We start from the raw sequence: 26,244 nt of genomic DNA, 5'->3' as shown, positions 1-26,244 counted from the left end.
TCTGGGTACCACATTTCAAGAAATATGTGGACAAATTGAAGAAACTTCGGAGAAGAGCAACAAAAATCAAACAAAAGATAGGGATGCGAGAGGAAAGTATTTGGATTCTGTGGCAGGTGAAGGGAGGGGACAGAGGTGTAAACCAGGGAATCCAAGTACTTTCCCCTCGCTCCCTTACCATCCTGGGAACAGGAAGAAAAGCTAGCTGCATCCCAGTATGCACTGCTCTCTCAAAACTTCGCCCTTGGGAGGAGTTCTGCATATCTACAGCAGAACCTCAGAGTTATGAACATAAGTGTTACAAATTGACCTGTCAACTATACATCTTACTTGGAACCGGAAGTGTGCAAACAGGCAGCAGCGGAGACACACACACAAAAAGCAAATACAGTACAGTACTGTGTAAACTACTAAAAAAGGGGAAAAGCAGTAGTTGTGAAGCTGTAGTAAGTCAATGTTCGGCTGTAAACTTCTGAAAGAACCATAATGTTTTGATCAGTGTTAATGAATATTTCAGAGTTACTGTGACACTCTGTACCCCAAAGCAACAACCTGGCACCTCCATATTTACCATGATAATATGATTAGGATATGTTTTATATAAAATTTGTCTTATTAAATATGATTGTAAAAGTCTTAATCTGTTGAACATTCATATCCTGTTCAATTGTATGTGCTATTATTGTATCTGGAGTTATGAAGTTTTGCTGTGTATGTATTACCACTTTACATATGTTGTGAAGTTGGAAGCACTCATACCAGCCTTTCAGGTACAACAACAGGGCAGCCAAACGATGATATCCCATTATGGGGAATACACACTCACAGGGACTGTCCCAGAAACCCATATACAATGGAGGTTTTTCAGAGGTATCATGTAGACAATGGAGACTGTTTGAGTCACATCATAGCCAAGGCTCTTTCCAGGAAGCTGGAAGAAGCTATCAAAGGGGGAAGAGACATTGTTATTTGGCCTTTCTCCTCCCACAACCCTACACCGTGAAACCCCTCTGAAAGATAAAGACTCAACAGAGGAGGTAGTTCTTCACTGGAAAGGAGAATCACAGCTTGTATATTAAGGAATAATACCATCAGGGCAAGACACTGCTTGATTCAAATCATATCTAATTTATACAGCCAGAGCATGATTTTACTTTTTATTTCTTAGCTAATCAGCTTTGATCTCTGTGCTTGCTACATATAATCACTTAAAATCTATCTTTCTATGCAGTAAATGGCTTTTATATTTTACCAAAATAGTGTGTAGCTTTAAGTGCTTAAGGAATCTGTTCAAAGTACAAAATCCATTTTCCCTTGTAGAAGTGACAGACTAGGTAAAAAATGTACATTGATTAGAGCTTCTGATCAGGACAAGACAGTACAGCTCTGGGGTCCTAGACTGAGAAGTTAGGAGAATTGGCTGGAGCTTCTCTATTGTTAGTTCAAGAATGACTGGAAGTATTCAAGTAAGTAAGCTGGCTTTGTCCCTGCCTGTGGATGGCTGTGTAAGTGCGGTGAAGATTGAAGCTTCCCACAGCATCACAGTGGGAGATGGAACCCATGTTGGCATTCCAGAAGGCTCAGGGAAACCCCAATTCCTGGTTGCACTTGCAAGAGTTTGTCAAAGGAGGTTATGCTTTGCTTTTAACTGTAACACTATCTCCTATGAGATAAGACTATCTAACTCCAACATGAATTTATTTTTTCTGCTACTATATTTTCCCTTAGTTATGTTACCAGTTTACTTCCCTGCAAATCACCCTGTAAAAAAAGTTATTTTATTAAAAAAATTACACAATCACAATATGGATGAGAATTTTTAAGCATATGACTCAGTGACCTTGTCTATAATGAAAAATAGCTCACAAATTTGGGTGTGTCTAGACCACATGCCTCCGTCGATGGAGGCATGTAGATTAGACAGATAGGCAAAGGGAAATGAAGCCGCGATTTAAATAATCGCGGCTTCATTTAAATTTACATGGCTGCCGCGCTGAGCCGACAAACAGCTGATCAGCTGTTTGTTGGCTCAGCGCGGCAGCCATGTAAATTTAAATGAAGCCGCGATTACTTAAATCGCGGCTTCATTTCCCTTTGCCAAAAAAACAAATCTACATGGCTCCGTCGACGGAGCCATGTAGTTTAGACGTACCCAAAGTGGGACAACACAAATGCCTACAACTGATCTATGGTAGCCTATTCAACATTGCTAGCAACTGTTGCATTTCATGGGTAGTTACCTCAACAGCCAGCGCCGCTGCACGCCCCCCCTTACTCCCGGCCAGCCCTGCCCCCTTTCGGCTGGTCCTCCCTCCCCCGATATCCCGTGGCCAGCCCCGTTCCACCTGCTCCCCGACCAGCCCTGCTTCCCGTTGCCCCCCAATCTTCCCTGCCCCCTCCCCGTTAGCTGTTTCCAGGCACCCCACCCCCAAACAAGTTTGGTTCCCCCCCACTTTTTTTTCCTGCAACAAATTTTTGGGGGGGGGGGGTATTCGGTATTTTTCTTTCAGCCATCTGGCAACCCTAGCCACACCCATGAAAAGTGGATATCGAGCTAATTAAAATCATTCCGGATGACGGATGTTTCTGGACCAGAGTTCTGAACTAGAGCGGTTCAACCTGTGGTTCTTATTTCAGCTCTCCTAACCATAGTCTTTTGGTGCTTTTCCTTAGCTCTGTATGTAGGGGTTAAAAGGGCACAGCAACAATAGTAGTTTACATTTATGCAGTACCTTTCATCTAGGTAAATTCCTCTGGTTTTCTAGAAACATTTTCCTTTTTGTTTGCAAAAAGGAAAAAGCTTCATGATTACATAACCTTTTAACAGACTGGAAAAATTGTTTAGTTAAAACATTCCTATGATGTATGCACATACCGTTGAGATACTTTTTTTCTATCTTTCTTGCAATCAAAAGGTTTGAATTCTAATGCAACACATTCATGCTAGAACCTGAGTATATCCCAGAGCTAAAATTCTAAGTGGCATCAGTCCATGGTATCTAAAGTTATTTGCCAAAAACATGTCAGGACTCCCCTACAGTACAAATCACCCCATAAATTCTATGCTTACACAACACTGCTGACCTCACAGCAAAAGCATGCCTTAATGATCAAGCAAGTGGAAACATTTGGTAAATACATGGAATGTTTTACATTGTTATCAGTGGGCGTTCTCTAGATCTCTTGAGAAAAAGGCCCAAGACAAAGGCAAGGCCAAGTAGTGTCAGCCAAATGAAATCTTTACAAGTTCTTTCTGAAATATAGACAACAATAACTTTTTCCTTGTTAAGATTCAATTAAATATCTCTTAAAATACAATCAAAACAAAAATATAATTTTGTGAAGTGTGAATAATTTCAACATTTTCAGTCAGAGCATTTTATGTTTCTTATTGTTTTGTTAAATAAGAGGGGAAGACATATACAATGGGAAAAATAAGCAAACAGTTCAGTACAGATTTTCAGAGATCACACAAATCCAGAATATGACCATCTTTAGCAAATGCAGCAAAATCTTCCTGGTCAATAAAGAATAAGAACGACACTCAGTAACGGTACTCTCTTCTACCTGGAAAACCCTGCCAATTAACTCAGCCCCACAAAATAACACTATCCCAAGTAATGTGTAACCTTCAAAGACTCCATAAAGCCCACTACAGATTATGCTATTGCTGTTTTACATGAATTGCACTCAGATACAACCATGATGGGCAGTAGTATTAAACCCTTGAACCAATGGACAGACAGACTACCTGGCATACATGTCTCCCCTCTTTCTCCTTTTCTTCCCTCTAGTTAGAATTTTTTGTGCACCGTGGTACATACATGCTCTTCTACTTTAAATACAATCTGAGGCCCTAATCCTGCCAGCAGATTTATGCAACAGGGCCTTGTGCCTGAAGTGAGCCGCAGTGGCATGATTGCCGCCTAAAAGAAGAAATGCTTGACCGTCCATCATATTATCTGCCTTTACACCTCCACTTTCTCAGTTGCAAACACTGATCTTTCAAACCATAAGCACACAATCAGATCCATGGAAGTTAGTAAGACTCAGATGCTTAAAGTTAAGCCTGGGCATTCTAGTTTACTGACCTGGGGGTTTAGTCTGGAAATTTCATTTCAGGATCTCAAGAGAAAAGGCTTAAAACCTTCTCTTAACTAAGCCCATCAGCCTGCAAGAAATGCATAACTATGTTCCTGTTCAATGTTAATTTCCTGCAGTGTTTGGCTTGGCATGTATCCAAAAGCATTGGCTGGTTACCTACAGGCTGGAAAAACCTCCTTTCAGATGACTCTCAGTCATAAACCAGGGCACAAAAAACACAGCAGAACAACTAAAAATGAAAGATTTGCTATTGGACTGCACTGAAAAGAACTTGCTGCATTAGAGCACCAATATCTGGAGAGCCTAACAGGCTGGCTTCAACCCTATTTATTTCAAGGAGTAGTAAAAATGATGCATCACAATCACATCTATATTTGCTCCAGTACTGAGCAATGAGCTGTACTGCACTACTTGATTTGCCACTAATAAAATCTACTCATGTCACACTCTGCATTTTCTTTTCTGCCTCACATCCCCTTGGTTTGCTGTATCTCAAAACAATAAGACAATTTAACAGGTAAAATCCAAATGTGCAGACACCAGAAATATAGATACTCTAAGTTTTGGTGGATGCTGTATTATACAGTATTTTCTGTCTCTAATGTCATATATAACAATGTATTTAAAACACTGATTCCACAGCCTGCAAAAATGAAACAGCCACCAGCACCAATTCCCAGTTTACCTTTCAGGCTATGTCTACACTATGAGCTTTTTGCAGAAGAGGCAATGCAAATGAAGCACTCATTAGCATGTTCTTGCACTTCATTTGCATAATCTTTTCCGATCCAATTTGCACACAAGGTTTTTGCGCAAAAACAACCAGTATGGACGTGTCCATTTTGCACAAAACTCCCTTTTTGCCTATAAAAGAGAGGCATAAAGATATTGCTCAAAAAGGTTTTTTGTGCAAAACGGACATGTCCACACTGCTTACTTTTGCGCAAAAACCTCTTGCACAAAATGGATTGGAAGAGATTATGCAAATGAAGCGTGAGAAAACGCTAATGAGTGCTTCATTTGCATTGTCTCTTCTGCAAAAAAATGTAGTGTAGACAGCCTCAGAGAGATTATATTCAAAGCCTAGGTGTGAAAATGAGGGTATGTACCAGTATGACCAGTTAGGACTGTATTCTCTACAGTACCCGTAGTATCTAGCAGCTCCCCTTCTTCTCAAGAGGAACCGCTGGGTGCAGACTTTTTGAATATTATAGAATCAAAGAACTTGAAGGAACCTCGAGAAGTCATCAAGTCCAGTCTCCTGCCCTCATGGCAGGACCAAGCGCCGCCTAGACAATACCGCAAAAGTGTATGCCCAACCTGCTCTTAAGAAATCTCCAGAGATAGGGATTCAACAGAATCCCTTGGCAATTTATTCCAGTTCTTAACCACTCTGACAATTAGGAAGTATCAGCTACATGAATAATTGTAGAAGTTACTCAAGTAGTAAGTTAATATTTAACATAAGCCAAGGTGGCAGTATCTGGTACTTCATTTTAAGTTGGTAAAATGGTACTAGACTGCTTAGACCTTAATATTTATTAAACACGCATGGCTCATTTGGAAAATTATTAAGGCAATTGTTTCAGTTACAGTAGAACCTCAGAGATCTGAACACCAGAGTTACAAACTAAACAGTCAAGCATACACCTCATTTGGAACGGGAAGTACACAATCAAGCAGCAGCAGAGACAAAAACACAAGAAACCCCCCAAAGCACAGTGCTGTGTTAAACGTAAACTACTGAAAAAGTGAAGGGAAAGGTTTTTTTTTTAAATTGATGATGTAAGGAAATCATAAAATTGATTTCTAGCTTGTTTCATTTACATTAAGATGGTTAAAAGCAGCATTTTTCTTCTGCACAGTAGTTTCAAAGCTGTATTAAGTCAATGCTCAGTTGTAAATTTTTGAAAGAACAACCGTAACACTTTATTCGGAGTTACAAACATTTCAGAGTTACATCCTCCATTTCTAAAGTGCTTGTGACTCTGAGGTTCTACTGTAGTTAGTTATAAAATCATAGTTGCCAGCTCCGTGGTGCTCTGGGGCTGGAGGTAAAAATTCACGGGTGTTCAGCAGCCAAGATCCCCACTCTGTCCCTGTCCTCCCAATGCCTTTTGCCTTCTGGCAGACTTGCTGACCAACTCCCCCCTTTCCTCTCAGCACCACCTGCCCACTGCAATATACCTGCTTTGCACCATTGAGGTTGCTCAAGGAAGAAAGGGGAGGAGTGGGAACAGGGCACATGCAGGGAAAGAGTTGGGGCAGGGTAGGGCCTTAAGGAAAGGGATGAATTGGAGTGGGGCAGGGATGGGAAGAGGCAGGATGGGGAGCCTGAAGCAACGGGTGGAGTGGGAGGTGAGAGTGGGTGTGGAGGTCAAATACCCCCCCCCCCCCAGCTAGAAGAGAAATTAGTGCCTATATATAACATTTATGGCATTAAGCCCCCTCATCCTTCATTTCAAATGCATAGCATTAGTTATATCAACTATCTGATGGGAATCATAGAACCACAGAACTGGAAGGACCTCGAGAGGTCATCAAGTCTAATCTCCAGCACTCATGGCAGGACCAAGCATAAAACAGGCTTTGCAAAAGCACCAGAGTTCAGTACGAACCTCTCACAGGAGCTAGCACTCAACCTGCTTAGGCACTTCTGTAAATACCATTAGGTGTCTAGCTGCATCTTTAGGCTGCATCTTTTGGAAATCTGGGCTTTAGTTTCTCCGCATCTTCATTTCCCATCAGCAAAATGGGAATAATCATACTTCCTTCACTCACAAGCTTTTTTTTGGGAAGAGAAACATAAGAAAGGTTAAAGTCTCAGAAGAGTAACTGTGTTAGTCTATATCTGCAAAACAACTAAGAGTCCTATGGCACCTTATAGACTATGGGTATGTCTACACTACAAAGTTAATTCAAACTAACAGCCGTTAGTTCGAATTAACTTTAATAGGGGCTATACATACAAACTGCTAGTTCGAATTTAAATCTAAGGCTGGGGGGCATCGGGTGGCTGGCTCGAGTCGTGCCAGGTGCAGGGTCTGCTGGCTGGGTGCTGACAGGCTTGCACCTGGCATGGGCACCGTAGCCAGCCCGTGCCCCTTTAAGGGGGCCGGGGCCAGGAGGGGGGCAATAGAGTTTCCCTGGTGTTGGCCAGAGTGGCCACCAGGGAAAGCTGGGGATGGCTAGCCTCCCACTAGTTCAAATTAAGGGGCTACACACCCCTTAATTTGAACTAGTAAGTTCGAACTAGGCTTAGTCCTCGTAGAATGAGGTTTACCTAGTTCGAACTAAGCACTCCGCTAGTTCGAATTAAGTTCGAACTAGCGGAGCGCTAGTGTAGCACCTATCAAAGTTAATTCGAACTAACATCCGTTAGTTCGAATTAACTTTGTAGTGTAGACATACCCGTGTAGACATACCCTAACAGATTTATTTGGGCATAAGCATAAGCTTTTGTGGGTTAAAATCCACTTACAATGTTATCCATGAAAGCTTATTCCCAAATAAATCTATTAGTCTATAAGGTGCCACAGAACTCCTCATTCTTTTTATAAGAAAAGGTTGTGGGGTACTCAGAATTTACAGTCAGATAAATAGATCCCACACTGACACATTACCACTGCCAGTCACACTGTTTAAGGTATTACTGGGAAAGGCGCTGCTATTACAGTGATATGGATTGTATACAAACATAAATAGAATAGATTCTGCATCTAGATCTGTAAACAGAGCCCCACAGGAGTCTACGGTTACATCTACACTGCGGCACTATTTCAGGGGCTACTTCCGGTATACCAAAATAGCTATTCCGTGTCTTTTAAACAAGCCCATCATTTCACAATAGCTTTTGAAATAACGGACTTGCTATTCTGACATCCCTGGTAACCTCATTCCATGAGGATTAAGGGACATTTTGGAATAGCGGTTTATTTTGAAACACACTTGAAATAAGCTGCGCAATTTGCATAGCTCAAATTGCGTAGATTATTTCAAGCAACGGGCATAGTGTAGACACACCCTAAGGGGCTATACTAGAATACAGGAATTTGTCTGCACCTTGCTCAGTGAAGGTCTGGGGCATACGTGAGACCTTTCATATTTCTTCCCTTTTTCTTCAGGAAATGAGAGGGTTATTTTTTTAAAGGCATCCATTTGCTTCAGTTAGGGCATGATGCAGGGAACATGCCTTAGTGTTAGAACTGACACCAGCTGTTATAGATAGATTGTAATGGCTTGGTAAAGCTTTTTAATATGGATAAAATGCTGCATTACAATAAATGGAAAAACTGTTAATCCTATTGTGGTCAATGCCAAGGATAAAATCCCCTGTGATTCCACACATACGCAAACCAGACATGCACATCCTCAGGTGCAGTCTCGGTTTTGCCAATTTTATCCCACTCCCCATCACTGAATAATTGCATTGAGTTCTGGGGTTTTGCATAATTCTATCCACTCTCCAAAATGAGTAATCCCAGAGATATTATAAAAGGTGGGAGTGACAGCGTGAAGCAAGAATCATGCACGTCCATTTTCAGAGATGTATGTGTGTGGTTTTATTTCTTTCATTTAATCGCAGTGGGTCTCCATGTGCAGTAAAAAAGCATTATCTGAATGCCTGGTATTTATGCGCCCCATGTGGCAAGACACAGCAGGATGGATCCCATAACTTCTTCTAAGTAACAGTTTCAAATAGTTGATGTGAATAATGCGTAACTTAACAACATTGTTGAACTTTATAGGAAAGTTAATAGCATCGTCATGCCATTAATGACTCATGTGGGATAGCACTCTTGCATGCATCCTATGGAGGAACAGGAAAGTAACTTATGAAGAGAACACTCATGGGGAAAATTATTCCTTTCATCCACAAAGGTGCAACTGAGAGGTACCAGCCCATTGTGTGTAGAGGTATAAGGGGACATTGTCTATATGGAGGAGGGAGAAAGCAATCTATCAGTATCATATTATTCATTGCTGGAGAATAGAGAACAGGCTTCCAGTAGTCTGTGCTCCCTACCTTGTTCCTACAATGCTTCTGTCTGCAGGGAGAGCAGGAGGGAGGAAGGAGAGGGAGAGGTATTTTAGCAGCCTCTCTGGAAATACCTCCTACCATAAAAAATCAGGATATACTATGAAATTATTTTTTTCCTGGGAGGTACTATCATCCATGGATTAGTAACTTCATCTGCAGTGACAAAAAGAGAAGAAAATTTTTTGTCTTTAGGGGGAAGGGAAGGGCCGGGACTGAAGGTATAGAATAAATGCAAGGATTCCTCCCTTCCAAAGGCATAAATCAGCCCTTTAAATTCATGGCTTGAAGGGAACTACATATGCTATCCATAAAATTAGATTGTTTATGAAATTGTATGGTTGTTTAATTAATCAGTGAGGATGTGTCTTGCTTACAATAAATCTTAATTACATAAAACACTGAAATACATAGATTTCACCATGTTTAGAATTAGAACTAATCTCCAAAAAGACAGACTTAGAGAACTCACAATTTCATCAATAATTCTTCATCTTAGATGTGTGTTTGTAGATCCTCGCATTCTGCCAATGACAAGATGTGGATGTGTAAAGAACACAGAATGAGGCCCTCTAATTAGGCCCAGAATCAGGCCCTTGCCCCAGATTTTTAGTTGTATGCATGTGGTTGCCAAGACTACCAGCGTTCAAGATGTCTGACTGTCCATGTTCAGTTCAGAATTTAAGCCATAATGCACCAACGTGTGTCAGTACTACACTAAATTCAAAGATTAGTTTTAATCAAATGACCTCTCACCCAGTGGGAAAGGACTTCTAAACTCCACAGACTTTTGCAAAAGGCCTGGTTGCACTTCACTACAAGACTGAATGGTTGCATTAAGAGTCAACCAACAACTTCTTAACCACACTCCTGGTGGCCTCAGGTAATAGGTTGTGAATTGTTTATCCACTTAAACACCATATTGTTTTCCAAGACTCAAATTATTTCTCTTTTGCAAATACTAACTAGCAATTCATGAAATGTGAGAAATATATATGCGCCCATGATATGGTATGATTCTTTCTAGCTCAGCTTGATTTTCCCCCTTAAACTTCATAGCATCTATTGCTATGTGTCGAAGCTCTTCTCGTAATTTTATTTTGTAACTTACAAGGGTATCCCTGTGTCCTGCAAGAAATTTGGCCCATGACTCTGCATACAGTTTACATATAGTATCTTATAAGAAACTAGGCCTTTATACTCCAATCCTGCTTCTATTGAAACCAACAGAAATTTTACGATTGACTTCAGTATGATCATGTGCAAGACTCTTGTTATTAAACAAATGTCTACAGAATCTATTATTTATTCTGTTAGCATGGGTGTCTTTAAAAGTCTCAAAGTCGAGATTCTGATGAGCTCATTCATCTTTTGGAATGCTGAAGCATAATTGATCATAAGAGGCGGTAATCGGTAAGAAAGCAGTTCTGAAATTAATTTAAAAAACAAGGCTAAACATCTGCTCAGAGAATCAGCTTTCTAACATGTATATGGGAGCATTAAACTTTGAAGTGTTATAAACTGTTTAACCAGGACTACACCAGCTGTTAGAAATGTTTGGCGAAGGTGCAAATATTATCTGGCAACTCTGCTTGAGCAGCTGACAGGGGTGAAGAATGACAGTTATGAGAAACAGAAAAAGCCAACCATATGGCACCAATATTGAGCTAATACTTTGAGTGCTGGATGAGGTTTGTTTATGCTTGATTTGAGTGCTCACAATTTATAGATAATTTAATTATTGTGCAATTCTATACACAATTACATTTACATCTCCATAGTGTTACAATTGTGATCTGTTCATAGAATTGTAACGCAGTCTGCCCAAAGCTTTATTCTGCATCTCTCCCACATGTGAGTAATCTTTATCCACATGCTATTGTTGCTAAAGTCAGCTGAACTCCGTGCATAAGAGAAAGATCCTCATATGAGTCAGGTCTGCAAGATCGGGCCGCAGGGGTTCCCAGAGTTATGCTAATAAGTGGCATACTGGAGCTGGCCAGAACACAAGAATTCTATTTTATGGAAAATTTCAAGGTTTCATCATTGGTTTTTGTTCCGCACAGGAACCGAAATGAGACTTTCTTTGAAGTTTACCATGAAAACATGAATAAGCAATGACCCTCTGGAGAAAAGACAATAGCCCAGGGGTTGGGACATGCATCTGGTATGTCAGTGACCCAGGGTCAAATCCCTGCAAATGCCTGATTAGGAGCAGTAATTTGAGCCTCTGTCTCCCGTACTCTAGGTGAGTGCCCTAATAACCAGGCTATCATCAATCTTTCCATGTGGCACTTTGTGTAAATAATTAAATAAGCATTAGCTAGAGAAAGAGACTGACTGTATGGCCTGGTGGTCAGGGCTCTCAGCAAGGATGTGGGAGACACCCAGCATCATATTTCTCTTCTGAATCAGGCAGAACAGAAACTTGAATCTGGTCTCTGACATCTCAGGTAGGTACCCTAATCACAAGGCTATTGGATGTTGCAGCAACTGTACTTTTGCTAACAAGACCTGGACCTATGAAACCTTCTTGTCAAAAGAGATATGTTTCTGTGAAGTTTGGATTTTAACAAATCAGCATCTTCCACACACACCCCTCCCCCAAAAAAGTTGCAGTAAAAAATTCCTGTCCAAATATGACTAATGAGTCATCGTGAGCCAGCTTCCATCCTGGCACAAATGGGAACATCTCCAATGAAGCTAGTTTTGGTCCCAAGCCTGTCACTGTTACTACTGTAGTTATATCTACTGTGTATTTGCAAAGGCAGGCTCCTCTGTGGAACAGATGTAGTGAGGCTGCAGCTGTCTGGCAGAAGGGCTTGGGCAAGACAAAATACCACAGAACTTTTGAGGGACTTATCTCTGGGCAAGGGAGAATGGGAGCCCCAAAAGTTTGAACCGGGAAATTTGCTGACAATTGCCTTCATTTGCCTTCATTTTTTGCACTGGTCTTGCACGGACTCATTAGTAAGCCACTTTATGACAATAAGGGGGTGGGAGGAGAAGGTATACACTCAGCAGCAGATTGTATCTGCTTGATAACGCAGAAGTGACATGCTCCAGCCTCATGCTGTGGCCAAAGTGATGCTTGTAAATATAAGAGGAGGCGCCACAGGTATTTTGCAAAGCCTGTGGGGCATGGGTTTGATTCCTGCATTTATCTGATAAAGATTTGTGTTAAAGGCATGCACACATTATCTGGAACCAGAGTGAGAAATTACACTGGGATCACACAGGAATCGGGCCACGTGGTGATTAAAGACACAGCTGTCAGGAAGTATGTGACAACAGGGATCTGTCAGAAAACCATCAGGGACATGGGTATTATTGCAAGCCAGTCTGCCACCTCAGTCTGCAGGCAGAAGTGGTGGAGAGTTACTGTCAAGGAGTTTAGTCATTCCATTAATTTACTGCACAGCAGGCTACTCCATCAGGAAGCTACAAGAGCATTCTAGTTGGCAGACGGGAGCTCCCATATTAGTCACTCTGTTCAGGATGTTCCCATCCAGGCAAACTCTTCTTCTCTTTCCTCTGTCAAGTCTTCAGACTCTGCTCCAGAAACTGGAGAATCTCTTGTGACCTGGCACTACTAACCTGCGTACAAGGACTCCTCATTCCACATGAGCCAGCTATTTCCTAGTGCCTATGCATTTTTATCCATGCTACTACTGCCCCCCATTAGTAGTGCAAAGCAAGCACAGAGTAGCAGAGTTTGGTGCACGACTTTTTGCACCCATCCTTTGTGCTTACACCTGTTTCTGGAAGGCACAACAAACTATTTTTCTCTCTGAAAGCCCATAATCCTGCTGTGCCTCATCATTTTCAACCCCCTCTATATTCTCTGTTTTGTACTTTGTAAAGGTTCCCTTCTGACAGAACCCTGAAGGTTTTGAACAAGATGGTCAAGTTGTACTTCATAATTACAAACGTTTAGTGCAGCAACCTTCAGGCCAAGCTCCATAAAGAGGTTTTTCATATTCATATGGGCCCACTTAGACCATGAGGATACTTAAAAGAAAAAAAAAAGGCAACTCAGTTGCCCCCCCATCTGTGCTGCAACTACAACATGGCAGGGAAGTGGTGGGTGTCGCCAGAACTGAGCTGTAAGTCTCAACAAATGGTGAGCTAAAGTGCAGCTGAATCTAAGCACTGGTCAACGCTAAAGCTATAAGTCGACATAAGTTATGCTATTTCCATTACGTAGCTGAAGTTGACGTAACTTAGATCAATTTACAATAATGCATGCATTTTAGGGAAGCATCTAGGCATACTGATAAATTCCATACAAACCAACCATCAATGGGCAACATTGCTAGTCAGTTGCAAAAGCTGTTACCACAATGACAGAGTGACATGTTTTTCAGTGTCCCCTAATCTGCAGAGGTAGAGTCTGGGGCATAATAGCAGGAGATGGCTGCAGGGATGTAAGGAGCAGATAGTACAAAAGAACAGTTTAAAGTTAGTGTGTTGAATAGTAGGGAACCTCTCATCTGACTTCTAGTTGTCAGTGTCCTGTCTGACAGGTAGCTGTATTATCACTGATAAAATACAGGAAAAACTTAAAAAATAAATAGTCTGGTAGCACGTTAAAGACTAACAAAATATGTAGATGGTATCATGAGCTTTCGTGGGCACAGCCACTTCTTCAGATGACCAGGATTGGCATTACTTCTGCAGATTTTAAATTCATTGTTAAACTTTCTAAATAAAGCAGATTTTATACTTATTATGGCCATAAACACATTTATGTGCTTATAGAAAGTAAAAAAAAAAAAAAGTCTGAACTCTGCCTCTGGTTACATCAAGGTAACTCCGTTGACTTTTATAGAGTTACTACAGATTTACTTTAGTGTAGTCAGATGAGAATCTGCCCGTGCTTCTTGCCGTGGGGAGTTTGCACAGGAAATTAGACAAACAGTGGAATTAAAAGAACAGAGCAGAACAAGATATGAAAGAGGGTAACATCAAATAAAGGAGATATGAAACAGGTGTGCTTGAACATATAGATTTGGGAATAAGAGAAGCAGATGACAGCACCAGAGTAGAAGTGGCTTTCCAGGGACAAGACAACAGTAAGGGGTTTTACGGAGGCATTGGAAGGTAGAAAACACACCACAGTCCATGTACTAAGACTCCCCAGAGCGAGGCTGCCCCCTAGAGAATGCGGCTGATACTGCCGCGCAGATAGGGGGACTGGCCATTGGCATTTCGCGTGCTCCCTCCTCCTTCACGCCCCCTCCCTCCCAAGCATGTCTTGCACGCCTATGGGTGGGGAGGGACATGGAGCTCCACCCAGGTACATCCTCCCGCCACTGCTGGCAAAAGCAGCTGTGCAGAAAGAGCATGTATCTCCAGCTGGCTGCCATTACCAAAGAGGGAGGAAGACGCTGCCGCCTCCTCCTCCCGCCACCGCCTCCTCCTCCTCTTCAGGCCCAGTGCCACCAGCAGCAAAAGCAGCCTCACGGGCAGGGGGAGCAACCATCGGCGGCGCATGTGTTCCCTCCGTCCTCACAGCTGCTCCTTCCCCAAGCATGGAGGAGGGAAGGAGGTGCCTCCTACTCTGTCTCCACTGCCATGCCTCAACCACAATGGCTACAGGACCTGAGGCGCCATGAACAGCCGGCTTGAGCTCTGGCAATGGGCCGCGGCCCAGCAGCCAGCGAGTCAGGCCCAGCAGCGGTCTGCAGCCCTATGCCAGGGAATCGCTGCATTAGATGACAAAAGCATGACACCGGAAAACCCACAGACTCAAGTTGGTACTGACAACTACAAAAGTGGGGTGTGTGGCCAGGAAGCTTTGGGTTCATCCTGTGAAGAAAACTTCGGAGCATCAGATTGTGACCCACAAAATCTAGCTCCTTCCTCATGCCCAGCCTAATTGGTCAATAGCCTGGTGTAGCCAGACATGAACCCCATCTTGTTTCTCCCCCTCCTCCCCCCAGAGAGCAAGAGAAAGGCGGTCAGCCTTTGATGCCCTGGGAACGCAGGTGTGCTGCCTGTCCCTGACTCTACCATAAACAGAAAGCAGACAGTAAATGGGCTAGCTGACGACCCGGGGCCTCCCTCCATCCTAATGGCTAGTACCAGTAATTGACACGCCTGCACTGTCCCAGGAGAGGAATCTTCGCCCATCACATACCAGAGGTGCCCATTGTCTGCATTTTCCCAGGTGTGAATTATGCTTTGCACCCTTTGTGGGAAACTTGGTGTTCAAAGCCATTTTTCCTAATTGGCCACTTGACACCAGGAAGAAGCCTACATGACCCAAGGGGTATAAAGAGGGGTTTAGTAGCCCACCCCATTTGAGCTCCAATCATCTACACCTGCTGGCAGGTATTGATTGTCTCCCGAGTCTGTGGGATGCCCAACCTCGCCCTACTTCTTCCCGAGGGATTGAGAGAAAGACTCTGGCCACGCCAAGTCTGGAACGCAGGGGTGAAAACATATACCTGCTAGGTGTCTATTTTGCATGCATTGAATAAGAGCTCAGAGAACCAAAAGGGATTCATGGTACCTGTAAGTGACTTATTAGTGTAATTTCTGTCCTGTCCTTTGTAGTGGCTGTGTTCTCTGTAACACATCAGTAGCATTTAACAGCTAAGTTTACCCTGTAACAATAAAATAGTAACTGTTTAAGCTTTAATCTGACTCCTTCAGTTGCTGTAACAGAACCAAGCACAATTTAAAAGAACTTCAGCCGGTCATAAGAGACAGGTATAGGAAGAGCTTGGGCGTTTTGGATCATGTCACTCCCAGGTGACAGATCCCTTGGGGCATCTCTCAGTCTTCCCTAGATTGCCCGCTGTGAAGGGATCCTGTATCCTAGCAGCTGAAATCTGAGGTGTAATAAGCTCTCCCTGTAAACTTCCTGAGGTGCCTGTCAACCTTCTCCAGGTTGCTCACTGCGAAGGGACCCCGGTCTCAGCGGTTGAAGTCTCGGGTGTAAAACACACACACACACACCACTCACTGCCCTGATCATCGACTGACACCTGGTACAAGCACCAACAAGTTACCGACAAGACTGGTAACTATGATACCAGCTGCAGGACTTGTGTGTGTGTCTATGTCTGTGTGAATGGATGCACACATGATTTCTATGCCGTATTTACAATTAACATGGCATAATGCTTTTTCCCCCTGAAAAAGATCCTGTGTGCTCCTTATAAACATAATGGCCACACCAGGTCTGATTTCCTCTGCTCTCCTAGCCCAAGCTACATGAGCATGTAACAGTGACCTTCAGCCCCCAAACTCCTCAGAGATATCTCTGCAATGTACAGTCCCTACCACTGTGCATTCACAGAATGTGTTAAGTTTGCTCATTCCATGAGGAGTACAGCTAGTTCGGATTAGGCTTCTAATCCGAACTAGCTACTCCGTACCGCGTGTAGCCGTGCGGCACGGGGTTCGAACTAGCCGGCATTTAAAAATGGCGCCGGCCGGCTTTATGCAAATGAAGCCCGGGAAATTCAAATCCTGGGCTTCATTTGCAATTGTGGATGACTACATTACCCCCGCTAGTTCGAATTAGCGGGGTAGTGTAGACATACCCTTAAAGAGTTGGTATGTCACAGCTTATCAATTTAACTGGGGTAAATACACCCTTCTCTTTACACAGAGCACTGAATTGACTTACGATAGAAAAACAGGTTTATTAACAAAAGAGCAGGGATTAAAGGTGCATCGAGACACTCCGCAAATTGCGTAGTTTATTCTGAGTCTAAATTGAAAGAGCTTATTTTGAAATTTGGTGCTGTCTATACAGCACCAACTTTCAAAATAAGGCACTAGTCCAACAAATCCCTTAACCCTCATGGAACGAGGGCTACAGGGACGCTGGAATAGCGCTCCCGCTATTTCAGGAAATAGAGGGTGCTTTTAAAGATACAGTGTTGCTATTTCAGGATACTTCCTGTATCCCAAATGAGCTATGCAGTCTAGATGTACCCTAAGTGATACCATGTAGAAGAATGGAAACACGTATTTTAAGTCTAAAACTTAATGTAGCAAGTTACTATCTTTGTTCAAGATATTTCTTTTACCCCAGTCTCCTTTCCAGCTTTCTACTGGCCAGGACACAATACTGAGGTCAAATTGCTTGGTTTCTTTGTCTCCTGAGGTGAAGCATAAGGATGGAGTCTCCATGTTCCTTATATCCCCAAAAGGTTCTAGGAGTCAGGAAGGGGAGTCAGTCTCTGGTGTCTCTGAGGTGCATGGAACATGTTATTTCTCTGTCTTGAATTCATCTTGATAGCTTTGTTTACTGCTAATATATAAATTGTGGTAAACCCACATTGCTTTGTGCAGGACAGACCTGTTTATCATCTTTATTTAGGGTAGGCTGCCTTTTTCTTAAACATGTTCCAGAAACATCAGAGAGGGAATTAATAAACTTCACATATAACATTAACACCTGAATTTTACAATTATATTAATAACCAGCACTGTGAGACATCAGATTAAACTAATATTTTGTACAAACACCATTGCAGTAGCGTGCAGGGTGAAAATACAGGTGCTTAGAGTCATAGGAACTGTTCTGCACTGGTAAAGAGATGGATGTCTCAAGATTTTTCTTTTCTATGTGATTTAGTGCTTTAAGATAAGACAACATGAAGCTTATCCTCCCTCTTCAAATTCAGATATTTCTGTTGCTCTATTGTAATTTAAGTTTTCCAATTGAATTGCATTGCCTGGATCCAAGAGACTATATCCTTGGTCTTTAGAGCTATAGGAGTCCTTCAAGCTGGCTCTGCAGCAAGCTAGTCATTTTAGAGCTGTCAGCCCAAGAAGACACTAAGGGTGTGTCTAAACTACATGCCTCCGTCGACGGAGGCATGTAGATTAGCCAGATCGGAAGAGGGAAATGAAGCCGCGATTAAAATAATCGCGGCTTCATTTAAATTTAAATGGCTGCCCCGCTCTGCCGATCAGCTGTTTGTCGGCAGATCGGGGCAGTCTGGACGCGACGCGCTGACAAAGAAGCCTTTCTTGATCGGCACAGGTATGCCTCGTGAAACCAGGTTTACCTGTGTTGATCAAGAAAGGCTTCTTTGTCGGCGCGTCGCATCCAGACTGCCCCGATCTGCCAACAAACAGCTGATCGGCAGAGCGGGGCAGCCATTTAAATTTAAATGAAGCCGCGATTATTTTAATCACGGCTTCATTTCCCTCTGCCGATCTGGCTAATCTACATGCCTCCATCGACGGAGGCATGTAGTTTAGACATACCCTTAGGGTACGTCTAGACTACAGGCTTCTGTCGACAGAATTTTTGTCGACAGATACTGTCGACAAAACTTCTGTCGACAAAGAGCGTCTAGACTACATTGAGTTCTGTCGACAAAGCAAGCTGCTTTGTCGACATGGTAGTGTAGACGCAAAGGACAGTTTACATTCAATAACACCTTCTGTCGACAGAAACTCTGTCGACAGAAGGTGTTATGCCTTGTAAAATGAGGTTTACCAGCGTCGACAAAACTGCTGAGTTCTGTTGACGTTATGTCGACAGAACTCAGCGGTAGTGTAGACGCAGGTATAGTTTTGTCGACAAAAGTCCACTTTTGTCGACAAAACTCTGTAGTCTAGACACACCCTTAAAGCAAAGTGGACCTCTGAGTTTCCTCTTCCCCCAGCAGATCCCAGGCAATGAATCAAATCATTAACTGCATATAGAAAAGAGGAAAAGGAAAGCAGCATGATGTATTATCAATTAGAGCACTACGTATGTTTTCAGAGTTTTATAAGTGCACCATCATTTTTAAATCTGTTGTATTAAATCACCTGTTAATCTTATTGCACCATGAGATCTATTCAAGAATAGCAAAGCAACATCTCTGCCAGGAATGAACCACGTTCAGGACAATAGGAGCAGAAATGCTCAGTGTCACCCTTGATGTCATTTTTATGGGAGCCTGTGACGTATTTCCTGGGAACAGGTCAGTTTTCAGCAGCGACAAAGGAACCCATGCAATCATCATCACCATCATAAGAAGATTCTCCCTGCAACTAATATAGGGCAACTCCATGGGATTCCAAGGTGTACCAGCCACACAGATTACTTTAGACTGAAGCCTGCACTGAGGACCTAATCCTGAGGGGTGCGTAGTATCTAAATCACTGATCCATGGAAAACAATGGCTGAATTTCCTCGGACTTCAAGAGAAACAGGATTGGATCTCAAAAGTACAACTTTTGTTTTGGATGAACACAAACTGCCTTGTCTCTGAGCTTTAGACTTCGAGGCAATCCTGGATCTCAGGTATAGACAAAGAATCAATGATGTTAATTACAAAGAAATGTTTAGTTTGGCCACATTAATTAAGAGGAGAAAAACATTTGTCTAGTAATTTCTACAGGGACTAAAATATGACAGGTTATTAACTACACAAAGCAACAGCTGCATGCTTTGACACACACATTGGTCTCTTAGAGCATTTGGTAATAGGGGATTTCAAATGATTAAATAGCTTATAAAATCTGAGCTCTTTGTAAGGATTGTGGGTGGGTGGATAAAATGTACACGAACAAAAAAACAGTGACTGAAAAGAAATTACTAAGGAGGCATTGATTATAAACATCTGACTACAAAGACTTTCACTTGACCAAAAATACTTCTTCTGAGGAGTACAGGAATGTATGTGTGTCTCTTACCTCTCTCCATGTGAAGCCTAAAGCCTTAAAAATAAGGTGAATAAAAATAATCCAACTTCGCAGTATTTTCCTTATCTTTAAGGCTTCTGGACTATTGAGGTCTGAGTTTTGGTGCGCTAAGGAAATGCACAAGATCAAAATTAGGAATAAAAGCAAGGATCTTATAAAGGAACAGCACACATACAAAGTACAACTTTCCAATTTATTCCTAATTCAGTCAGTCATTTTGCTGTTAATCTTTTAGATTTAGATCCATGACCTTTTTCCCTCTCCAAAAGGACCATTAGGAAAACACAGTACTCGTTTATATCCCTTTTGCATTATGATAACCCCTACGTCATAGAAATGAAAATGTTTACACTGGGAAAGTGTCTCATTACCAGAAAGCACACAAGACAGAGCTCATATTTGCACTGAAGCTGGTTTGCCATTATCTGGAATTATCTTTATCATTTAAAGTACACTTGAGCTCACAAACTCCCAAACATATCTTTTATACTGCCCATATCTCCTCTGTTCTCTGATGCCAACCACTCAATTTGTCCACTTCTCCCGCAAGCACATTCATGCTCTCCTCTCTTTACTCTCTCAGGCTACATCTACATTGCACATTGATTTAAAAATAAGCTATTATGGAATAATTATTCTGAAATAGTTTATTTCAAAATATCACATCTACACTACAGGAAAGCCTCACAATTAGTCTGAGGCAGGCTTCCCTAAGGGTACGTCTAGACTACAGGGTTTTGTCGACAGATACTGTCGACAAAGCTTCTGTCGTCAAAGAGCGTCTAGACTACATTCAGTTTTGTCGACAAAACCCTGTAGTCTAGACACAACCCTACATGCAATAACACCTTCTGTCGACAGAACTCTGTCGACAGAAGGTGTTATGCCTCGTAAAATGAGGTTTACCAGCGTCGACAAAACTGCTGAGTTCTGTCGACGTTATGTCGACAGAACTCAGCGGTAGTGTAGATGCAGGTATAGTTTTGTCGACAAAAGTCCACTTTTGTCAACAAAACTCTGTAGTCTAGACACACCCTAAGGTAGATGTGCTATCTTGATTTAGAGCCCCAGGAGGCACTGTTGAGGAATAACTTAGAATGGCCCTGGTGAGGGGCTATTTCAAAATAGTGGCAGTGGAGTGTCTATACGTGCCTTATTTTGAAATAGTTATTTCAGAATAATGGCTGCTATTCTGAAATAACTTTGCTTTGTAGACATACCCTCAGTGCCCACTTCTACTGTAACAAGAGGTCAATCTTTTGTTTGACTATGAAGGAATTAAGGATATTTTTAATGAATGTTTATAATGTGTCTTTTGCTTGCATTCCTCTGTTCTGCCTATGGCATGGTACTGTAGTTGGTTTCTGAAACAGCTCTTCAGAGCAAAGACTATTTGTGTGCATGTTCATTCGTATGTATGTGCGATATGGGTGCTACCAGAATGCATACTGAAATAATTTATTTTTCCTTCTCATTCCCTAAATAGAGTGGCGTTACGATCAGAGATGGGCCTGAGCAAAAAAAAAAAAAAAGGTTTCATCCGGATCGGGATTTTGAACACATTGGCCTATTCTAGAAATAGATTTGATGAAATATTATTTCTGGTAGAGAGATCACTTTGTGGGTGTCTATGCCCATCATTAGTGAAGTCTGAGATTATGAAGAATATGTGCACCTTTATTTAGTGCTTTTTTTTTTTTAAGTAAACAGCCTAGATCTTTTGTTCCTGTTGTCAATTATAACAAAGTGGTGAAGAAAAGGAATAATGCCTGTTCTAACTGTGGTGTTATTTATAACCACCTAGATGCAGAAATGTGTAATTTATATTTGAAGCTGAGTAAGTCAGACCTGGAGCTCCTGAATATACAATTTATAGTTTTTAAATTGAAGTCATTACTCTTATGCTGAAAAACTGTTTGTCATCCTAAAGGAAATTACTTTTCTATCAATTACTCCTGGAAGATTAGTTAATTTACATTTGTAAGGCATAACAACAGCATTTCACCTCCCAGAGGAATGCATCTGGGAAACATGAGGGTAATTTAGAAATGGAAATCAACTTGAGAATAAAAACAAGTGGCCCCAATTCCAGAGTGTAAACTCTTGTTGAGCTACATGTGCTACTTCATAACTTACCAGTTTAAGCTACGACCTTCTCAGGACTTACTAATGGGACAGAGTCCAGATACTGATGGGAGAAATGGGTCAATTATAGAAAACTAGAAGACTTACCCGACATTGTCCTAGTCCTTCATGGCAGGGGCTGGCGGTGTGGGGGTTCAGGAGTCAAGACAGGACCTTGGGGATGTGCAGGGAGGGCAAGGCAGGAGTCTGGGGAGGGTCCCATCTGGAGAGGATTTTTCTCCCCTAGCTGGTGGGGCCTTTTCTCCCCCACAATCCTGCTGGCTGGCATAGGCTCTCCAGACTCCCCTCGCTGGCAGGGGCCTATTCTCTCTCCTCCCAGGTCCCCAGCCAGCAGGGGCCTTCTCTCCCCCACCCCCTCCAGCTGGCAGGAGACTTTTCTCTCAATCAAGACCAACAAGAGTCTTTGCTGTCCCCCCAGCCCTTTTGGCAGGGGCCATTTCTCCCCCTCTACCCTCCCCTGTCTAGCAGGGGCCTTTTCTCTCCTCCCGAGCCCCCTCCCCAGCCTCCTGTCCAGGAGGGTTTTCATCTCCCCCCACCTCTGGTGTTGCAGTCAGGGGTTTAAGGTGGGGGGGCTGCTTACCTGGTCTAGTAGCAGGCAAGTTGGCAAGGCTCAGCCCTAGCTTACCACTCTCTTGGTGATGTGACTGCTCCCCAGTGGTCACTCCGCAGTATCACATGCCTCCGAACAGCAGCCCTCTCCCTTTCCATGTTCTGGAAAACAGTCCCATTCTCGGCACTTCCCATTTTCCTGGCACAACCAAACCCTGATCTTGCTTTAAGTTAGGGTAAGAGGGAGCTGAATACCGAATTTGGTGGCCCTACCTCTTACCGTTTATGAGGCGTTCTTTAACAAACGGACTTGCAGACAAACAGACACACTCTAAAATATATAGTTAGATAATATATACATTTCATACATAACTCTAAAGGGTGTAAAAGATTAGGTCAGTGTTCCCTCTAATTTTTTATGTCCATGTATGGAATGAACTTTGTTATGTGCAGCAATATGGAGATGATGTGTGACACATCACTTCCACATTGGTGCACTTAACAAAATTCATCCTACACATGGAGAATCTGTGTCAGGGATGGGGCAAAGGGGTTCAGAGTGTGGGAAGGGGCTCAGGGTTGGGGTTGATGAGGACTCTGGCTGGGGATGCGGTCTCTGGAGTGGGACTGGGAATGAGGCATTTGGGTGTAGGAAGGGGCTCCAGGCTGAGGCTATGGGGTTTGCAGTGTGGGAGCAGGCTCAGTACAGAGGGTGGGGATATGGGGTCTGGGCATGAGTTAGGGCACTGGAGCAGATTTATGGCAGGGGTTCTGAGTTAAGGTTCAGGGTTTAGGAGGGAGTCAGAGACTTAGTGTGTGGGATAGGACTCAGCGTATGGGATTGGAGTGTGGGGTCTGAGAGGGAGCTAGGTTGTGGAAGGGGAGTAAGGGCTAGGGCAAGAAATTAGGGTGCAGGTTTTAAGTTAGGGACTTAGGATGGGGGGAGGAAGGAAGAGACTGAAGGCTAGGGCTAGGAGTTGGGATGCTTACTTGGGGCAGTTCCTGTTTGGTTGGGGGGAACAGGTGGCTCCACATGGCCCATGCCGCTCTGCACTGACCTGCAGGCACTGCTACCTGCAGCTCCCATTGGGGATTTGATTATTAATTTTTAAAAGCTATATAACTTAAAGCATATCAACCTATATTATATTATTTATACATCTGTTTATATGTGTTTACTTTTGAAGACAAAGGAAAGAGAATGGCTGAACAGGCATTCGATTTTAACATTATTAAAATGTAGTGCGGTTTGTGTGATCCACTGAGTTAAAACAATTCTAAATGTTTACTCTTACATAGATGTTGGTGTTTGTGGATTTTAGAATAACAAAGAAACTTCTTCCAAATTAAAAGTGCCTCTTTATGTCAGAACAACAGCATTTCTCTGCTTGGATAGTATGTGCTGCTTTTATTGTTCTTCGGCACCTCCTGCTGCAATGTCTTCAGATAAATACCAATTTAATCTTAATGGAAAACCACTGTATTTTTTCCCTTTTGGACAAAGTTTAAATGTTGAAGCTGTAGTGGCCATCAAAAGGTGGAGATTCATTGGAAGGGAAACACTCTGGGCCAAAATCAAAGATAAGACAAAGTAGGTTCTAAGGCATAAATTCCATCTTTATCTGGCCATCTACACTGGCTTAGATTCAGAATTGTTAGATCAAACTTCATTGCATTTTGACCCCTCCACACACACTTATGACAACAAAAATTACTACATGACCCCAGAAGCGGCAGAGGGGGACAAACAGAGGCCTGAGCCCATCTCAGCCCAAGGACTTCTGGCATGTAATCTTAGCCCACCCATCTTCTCCTTGGTCTTCAGTCCTAGATAGTGGGACTTGAGCTTCTGGGCTTTGGCGTTGGCCCTTTTCTCTGGAGATGGGTGACAGGGGAGGGATCACTTGAGGATTACCTGTGATTTCTCCCTCTGGGGCCTCTGGTATTGGCCACTGTGGGCAGACAGGATACTGGGCTAGATGGACCTTTGGTCTGACCCAGTATGGCCGTTCTTATGTTCTTATGCCCCAGCAGGTATTACACCACTCTTGGAAACCCCATTACAATTGAGTCATGACCTACTTTGGGGTCACGGCCTACAGTTTGAAAACCACTGGCTCAGACTCACACCCACATTTCAATAAGATGCTACTTATTCCCATTTCTGTCATCATGTCTTTTCTGACTTGGGATTGCTAAATATGCTGGAATCTGAGAGTTTAAACTGGAGGTAATGTATATGTCAAGGGCAGATGGGAAGAGTGAAGTTGGAATACCAACTGCATACGAAGGTATAAGTTGTAACAGTGAGTGTGGGTTCTAGAATCCACTAATGAAGCAGGCTTATTTGAGGAAAGACTGGAAAAAAACAATCCTTGTTTAATGGCTTTCAGCTTTTATCAAGGACCTACTAAACCAAAAGAAGTTCTAATGCATTAGCTTTAACTACATAGGAAAAGGTATAAAGTAACATTTTAGGGCCAAATTGCTCCCTGTGCAGATTATTCTCTAGTAGGAAACTGACATGGCACGTGTTTGAACTCATAGGATTTTTGCCTGATTCTGCAGAACTGGTTCCTGCAGAAGTTGTGTTCAAAGCCCCAAAAGCTCCAAAGAAAAACATTCAACAATTCCTATTTATTTAAAAACAAAATAGAAATGGATGGGGGGGGGAGGGCAGTGACTTATTTTTAAGTGCCATGGATGATTCTCTCACACATTGGTAACCATTCTGTATCATTCTGTCCCAAAAAGATTTCTGTAAATCTGCATCATAATGAGCTATAATCACTCAAGCTAATTTGCCACAATCATTATTAATTGGCCAGCTTGCCAACACCTGGTACCAACAGATTTTTCATCTAAGTGAATGCAGTGCCACACAATTGTGACAGCAGGATTTAAACTAATCCCTCTTCACACACAAGCAAGCACCAAATGACGCTCATGACAAAGACACACAGAGACCAGCTTGACATTTGCTGACAACTCCCATGGGATTCCCCCTTCAGCAGGACTGGCTCTGCTCATGAAACCATTTTTAAATAGCATAGATAATCTGAAGCCATTTCAATCTAGACTGGTTATATTTCCTGAAAGAAACCCTTCCTTCACATTTATTATCACAACACAGAGAGCCAACTTCTGGGGTTTTTAAAAAGCAAGAACTGTTATCAGATGAGGATTCACAGCCGTTTGACAGGGCAATTTTATTATACAGACAGTTTATTATATACACGTCATGTAAAGTTGCACACTAAATAGCCAAGTGTTTAAAGGCTGACTCTATGATTACACTCCCCGTTTTAAAGTTCAGGCAGGAGACTTCTTACCTCGCAGTTGCAGCTCTAAGCTGTCCTTAAAGATAAAGCAGCCCAGAAGACATCCTGGTTTTGTTTTCTTGCTTAAAAATCTAATCTGTCAGAGGCACAGAAGGTGACTTGCAAGGGGCCAGCCCCTTCTTATCGAACACACCAATGGGAAGAGCAGGGCAGCACATGTGTGAGCTGCCTCCCTGAAAACCTGTCACAATCAGCATATGATCTTTGTGATCGAGGAGCCAAATTAACCTCCGTGTTACTGTCACAAAGCATTTCACTCCTTGTGCCCATGCAACCCTAGCACACAGTTCATCACCCTAGTCATACAGAAGCAGAGGTGACGGTGACAAAAATACGGCCTCCCCCACATTTCATGACTAGTGTCAACACAGGCCTAAAGGGGGAAGGGTGATGCCTCCT

At 42.6% G+C, this 26,244-nt stretch overlaps 1 protein-coding gene across 1 annotated transcript in view; it reads right to left on the bottom strand.

The window, feature by feature from the left end:
* STARD13 (StAR related lipid transfer domain containing 13) overlaps positions 1 to 25,966 on the bottom strand; it is a 415,654-nt gene extending 389,688 nt beyond the window's left edge. Inside the window, exon 1 of the mRNA XM_075919190.2 lies at positions 25,837 to 25,966. The gene's annotated coding sequence lies outside the window, so the exon portion shown is untranslated. The remainder of the gene's footprint in view (positions 1 to 25,836) is intronic.
* Positions 25,967 to 26,244: the final 278 nt, after the last annotated feature.

The sequence above is a fragment of the Pelodiscus sinensis genome, chromosome 1 (assembly GCF_052426305.1).
Source record: "Pelodiscus sinensis isolate ZL-2025 chromosome 1, ASM5242630v1, whole genome shotgun sequence".
Lineage (NCBI taxonomy): Eukaryota > Metazoa > Chordata > Testudines > Trionychidae > Pelodiscus > Pelodiscus sinensis.
The sequence above is the reverse complement of the archived record's forward strand: the minus strand, read 5'-3'. Positions and strand labels throughout refer to the sequence as shown.